The 6,496-nt window shown below is 35.8% G+C and overlaps 1 non-coding gene across 1 annotated transcript; it reads right to left on the bottom strand.

Moving 5' to 3' along the window:
- Window positions 1-732: 732 nt before the first annotated feature.
- TRNAS-AGA (transfer RNA serine (anticodon AGA)) lies at window positions 733-807 on the bottom strand. The gene has a single exon. It is a non-coding gene; the product is annotated as a tRNA-Ser (tRNA).
- Window positions 808-6,496: the final 5,689 nt, after the last annotated feature.

The following is a 6,496-nucleotide window of genomic DNA, read 5'->3' as shown; positions in this document are numbered from 1 at the left end:
AAACAGTTTCTGGCGTTGGCAGCCACACCTTCAGTTGGAGATGTGTTCTGCCTGGAGCCTAGATTTGTGTGATGGGGAAATCTCCAAACATAGGAGGGGGTAGAGAGGCTAGGGAGCCAAAAATATGCAAGCGTGCACTACACTTCCCAGGGAGCCACATGTTTTGGAGACTGGTTTGATGACTCTCTTTTTCACATGCCATACATCCAATCCCTTAGCAAATCTGTCAGCTTCACCTTCAAAATAGCCAGGTAGCCAGAATCTGACTACCTCACCTCAGCTCCACCATTACCACCAGCCTCGATCAAGCCCTTATTAACTCTTGCCTGGATTGTTGAATCAGCTGTCTGACTGGTCTGTTGGTTTCCACATTTGGTCCCATACAGTCTACCTTCAACATAACAGTCAGAGTAGGGGGGAGGATATAGCTCAAAGTGGTAGAGCGCATGCTTAGCATACATGAGGTCCTGGGTTCAATCCCTAGTACCTCCTCTAAAAAGTAAGTAAATAAATAAACCTAAGTACATCTCCCCCCCCCAACAAAATAAATAAATAAATAAACCTAATTAAATAAAAAGCAAAACATAATAGTCAGAGTAGTTTTCTTAAAAGATATCTCAGACCATATCATACGTCTGCTCTAAGTCCCCCAGTATTTCCCATAATTCTTTTTTTGGAGTTGGGAGGGTTGGGGGAGGTAATTAAGTTTATTCATTTAATTTTTTTTTCTAATGGAGGTACTGAGGATTGAACCCAGGACCTTGTGCATTCTAAGCACACACTCTACCACTGAGCTATGTGCCCTCCCCCCATAATAGATCTTTAATAACTGCACTTTATTTATCATGTGAATAAGATGTAATCTGTACAAAATGGCACCTGCAGAAAATGTAACACCGTTTTCAGAGTTATGTTTTTTAGGAGGGATATTATCATGCCACTCACATGGACAAAATTTTTCTGTTGCTTCTGACTGGGGTATGTGAGGATGGAGAAGTCACAGGATAAAGCAGCACACCATTTTAGTCCAGAGGGTCAATTTTGCTTTTAGGATTTGGGGGAGAACATTTCCAACTTTATCCCTCTTTAAAGAAAAAAAAATGCTGCCACATGCATATATACATACAAGCAGAATCATATTATTCTATTTAGTTTGATTGGGTGAAAATCGTGAAAATCCAGGAAGAAGAAGTTTTTAAATAAGCAGAGAATGATTAGAAAATTTGAGCCTTCTGTGCTGTTAGGGAACCTGATATTAAGGCTGTAATTGAATCAGAATGCACAGGGTAATTAAGAACAATATGAAAACGGGTTTGTGGTGTCTCATAATGAACTTGATGCGGTGGCAAACAGCAGCTTCCCAAGCACAACTAGGTCCTTGGTAGTAAGCAATACCAGTCAACTTAAAAACCTTATGATGTACTCAGTTCCTTACTGAACCATGGGTTTTGCTACTGTGGAAATGTAGTTGACCACAATCTCAAGTGTCTCTTAAGTGAGAAAACACCGAGCAAGAAGAGGAGGAAGTCCATTACTGTTGCAGTGACACTTAAGAACCAACTACATGACACTCCTGAAGAAGAATAAGGTGAGATGATTTGCCCAATAGGATATCAAAATATAATTAAGCTAGATACTTAAGACAGTACAATATTAGCAGAGAGGGGAGAAAATTAACCAATTGAACAGACTAGAAAATCCAAGAACAGAAGCATGCATTTATAGAAACTTGGTATGTGACAAAAGTTATACAGGATATCGCATGGAAAATATGGACTGACTGTCCAATAAATGATGCTCAGACAATTATTCATTAAAAAAAGGAATTGGATCCCTTTTCAGTATCATGCATAGAAATCAACTCCTTACAAATTAAAAACTTTAAAATGTTAATAGAAAAAATTTAAACTTTGAGAATAAAATTTGAGAAAACTTTGGTAGTAGAGGAATCCTTAAAAAAGAGACAAACCAATGGAAATTATTGATAAATCTAATTATATTAAGATCAAGTACTACTGTTCATTAAAAGATCTCAGAAAGAGGTTAATAAGACACATAACCAACCAAAGTTTAGCAACCATGATATATGAAGAACTCCTAAGAATCGTTAGGAAAAGTCAAATAAACCCACAGAAAAATGAACACAGAGCATAAACAGGTATTACACAGAAAACACTATTAGGAAGTAAACATATGGAAAGATGCTCAATCTCATTTATAAGGAGGGAAATGCAGATTATAGCCACAATGAAATACTACTTCATATTCACCAGATTGACAAACATTTTTTAAAGTTAAAAAAACACTTTAAGTATTGACAAGGAAATGGAGCATCAGCAACTCTTCTATCCTGCTGGGAAATAATTTGGCATTATCTGGTAAATTTGTAAAAACACATACACCACGGCATTTGAGATTTATCCTGTGCAATATATCTATCGCATATGAACATCAGAATACAATACACAAATATTCATAGAAACCTGATTTTAAAAAGGCAAAAACAAACAGGAAACTCAAATCCTGGTAATAAAATGTCTATTGATAAAAGAATGGAAAAACTGTGGTCTATTCATATTAAGAAATACTATATGTAACAGTAAAAAAAAAAAAGAATGGAACTACAGCTACATGCATCAACATGATTGAACTTCACAAATATGTTGAGCAAAAAAACATTTCCCAAAGAATGTATAAATGTATATGTGATACTGAAATTTATAATATGGAATATATATATTTAGTCTTTGCCCACTGTTTCTGGCACATAGTCCCCAAAATCTTGGAATTTCTTAAGTGGGAAGAATCACAAAGGTGTCTTTTGTTATTTATAACAAGCCCCTTTCACTATGTTTGAGTTTATGTTAATGAGGGGATTTTTGGAAAACCCTAAGGACCTGGCTGGTTGCCAAGGGAACTACTCAGGATTAAAGGATTGGAACTTTGAGTCCTCCCCAGGAGGGGAGAGGAGGAGCTGGAGGTGTAGTCACTTACCAACCAATGGCCAACGATTTATTTAATCAATTATGCCAATGTAACGAAGCCTCCATAAAAAACTAAAAGGACAGGATTTGGAGGGCTTCTGAGTTGGTGAAGACATGGAGATCCAGGGAGAGCATGGAAGCTCCACATCCTGTCTGCATACCTTGCCCTGATTTATATAATTTATAAAAACCCTGTAAACTAGTAAACTAACTGTGCTCCTGAACTCTGTGATAGCTGCTCTAACAAATTAATTGAGCCTGTGGAGGGGATCATGAGACCCTCTGATTTATAGCCATTGGGTCAAAAGCCCAGGTAATAATTCAGACTTTTGAATGGGCATCTGAAGTGGGGAAGTGGTCAGTCATGTAGGACTGAACACTTAACCTGTGGTATCTAACACTTTCTTTAGAGAGAGAGTGTGTCAGAATTGAATTAAAGTGTAAGGTAGCTGGTGTCACAAATTGTTTGATGTGTGGAAAACCCACACATCTGGTATTAGACATGAAGGAGTGTTGTGGTAGAATATTGAGATTACAGGAGTGTGTTGTTTTTCTTTTATGGTATATAAATTAAAAAACGCTCAAAAACCAAATAGTCTATTATAAACAGAAGGAAAAAAATACCTATACATTTCAGAATAGAGATTAGATAGTAGAGAGATGCCATTTGGGGAGGAGTATACTGGGGCCTTCAAAGTATTAGGAATTCTCTTTTTCTTAAGTTGGGTGGTGGCTACATATGTGTTTGTTCTTTAACAGACATTTATATTATATATATTCTTTTGTATGTAAGAAACATTTCATAATATAAATATAAAAATGTAAAAACAGATTGAACAAGAAAATGTAAAGTGTAGAAGTACTGGCAATTTGAGAACTCAATAAATGCTAAGTATCATTTTTCACATATAAAGAAAAAATTTTACTATATGGATTTTTTTAAATTGAAGTATAGTTGATTTACAATGTGTTAGTTCCTGGTGTACAGCATAGCGATTTAGCTTTATATACATATATATTCTTTTTTATAGGTTACTACAAACCATTGAATATAATTCCCTGTGCTATACAGTAGGACCTTGTTGTTTATCAATTTTGTACACAGTAGTTTGTATCTGCCAATCCCAAACTCCCAATTTATCCTTTCCTCCCTCCTTCCCTGCAATCATATGTTTCTTTTGTATGTCTGAGTCTGTTTCTGTCTTGTAAATAAGTTCATTTGTGTCATTTTTTTAGCCACATCATATGATATTTGTCTTTCTCTGACTTACTTAGTATGATAATCTCTATGTCCATCCATGTTGTTGCAAATGGCATGATTTCATTCTTTTTTATGGTTGAGTAATATTCCATTCTGTATATATACCACAAGTTCTTTTATTTATTTATTAACTTTTTTTATTGAGTCATTTTTATTACAGTCATTTTACAATGTTGTGTCAATTTCCAGCATAGAGCACAGTTTTTCAGTTATATGTGAACATACACATATTCATTGTCAAATTCTTTTTCGTTGTGAGTTACCACAAGATCTTGTATACATTTCCCTGTGCTATACAGTATAATCTTGTTTATCTATTCTACATATGCCTGTCAGTATCTACAAATTTCGAACTCCCAGTCTGTTCCTTCATGCCCCCCTCCCTCCTGACAACCACAAGTTTGCATTCTATGTCTATTAGTCTGTTTCTGTTTTGTATTTATGTTCTTTTTTTCTAAGATTACACATATGTGTGATCTCATATGGTATTTTTCTTTCACTTTCTGGCTTATTTCACTTAGAATGACATTCTCCAGGGACATAAACGTTGCTGCAAATGGCGTTATGTTGTTGTTTTTTTATGGCTGAATAGTATTTCATTGTATCAATACACCATATCTTCTTTACCCAGTTATCTGTCGATGGACATTTAGGCTGTTTCCATGTCTTGGCTATTGTAAATAGTGCTGCTATGAACATTGGGGTGCAGGTGTCTTTTTGAAGTAGAGTTCCTTCTGGATATATGCTGAGGAGTAAGATTGCTGGATCATATGGTAACTATTTTTAGTTTTTTAAGGAATCTTGGAGACCATTTTTTAAAATTTTATTGAAGTGTAGTTGATTTACAATGTTAGTTTCAGGTGTATAGCAAGGTGATTCAGTTATACATATACATACATACATGTATTTTTTCTTTTCAAATTCTTTTCCATTACATGTTATTATAAGAAATTGAATATAGTTCCCTGTGCTATACAGTAGTTGGAGACAATTTTTAATTATGGAGTTGAAGAGCTATTATTCACTGCCTCCCAACTACTCCATTCTGGGTCTGTAGCATCTTTTATCATGAGGGCCACATCCCAGGGGGAGGGCCATGGGGAGCTGTACAGGATGCCACTAAGTTTGGGAGTAGGTTGTTATGCAGCAATAGATAACTGATACAGGGACACTTAAATATACTCTATGTGATAAAGATGGCTAATGAAAATAAAAATTGAGAGTCAAAGGGAACTAATTGTGGGACAGGGTCATTTTAAATTCATTTATTTGTGATGAAAATTAAAGAAGAAACATCATCTTTCTTTGCTGAGAAAGCTACCTGGGGAATTTCTCTCTGAGAACAAAACTTGACTGGCAAATAGTTTTGATGCTGTTTCAGAGTGCCGAACTGCCACAGAAGACAATGATTCTGAGCTGGCCTCTCATCAGGAAGATACGTATCAATGTTTCCACCAATAGTTGCCCTTAATATTGTGGTACACTTTCCTGGCAGCATTTTGGATCTCTCCTCTGAGAGATTATCTTTAAATCCCTCCTAAAGACATGAAAATAGTTTTTTGTTTCTACCTATGTATTTGCATAATTTAATATTACAGAGAAATGAGAAATTGCCCTCATGATCAACTTCTAGCCATAGTCCCAATATGATGAAATAATTAATTCATGTTACCTATTAAGAAGTCAAAAAACTTTTTTTTTGTCATTTAAATCAAATACCTTTACATAACGGATTATAACGAAAAAGTTCACTTGAATTGGAAAGATAAAACATGAGACTTCAAAGAAATCCCATAGGAATTGGAGGTTACTTTGGTCTCAGCCTCCCCCATCTTCTTCAGGAACATGAATGGCATTTGGCTACAACTTGCCTCTTCCCAATTTTATCTTCCATCATCTACTCTCCATTCTCCCCACTTCCCTCCCTAGTATTTATGTTCCTCTAAAATACATGCCTTCACACTTTATTTCAACTGTGTGCTCTACTTTTAAAACCTTGTATGTCTAGCCACACACACACACACACACACACACACGCGCGCGCGCGTGCGCGCGCACACAACCCTACGATTTAGGAACTTTTATTTGGACAAGCAAACCTAGGTTTCTAACATACACTAACGATGAGTCTATCCATATAATTAACCGTGAAGGTTTAGCCAAACCTAGTAAAGCAGGAAATATATTTTATCACCCGAACTTTTGAAGAATCAAAAAAAAATTCCCCCCACTCCGTCTGCTACTTTGGGCT

Source organism: Camelus bactrianus, chromosome 24 (assembly GCF_048773025.1).
Source record: "Camelus bactrianus isolate YW-2024 breed Bactrian camel chromosome 24, ASM4877302v1, whole genome shotgun sequence".
In the NCBI taxonomy this organism is placed as follows: Eukaryota; Metazoa; Chordata; class Mammalia; order Artiodactyla; family Camelidae; genus Camelus; species Camelus bactrianus.
The sequence above is the reverse complement of the archived record's forward strand: the minus strand, read 5'-3'. Positions and strand labels throughout refer to the sequence as shown.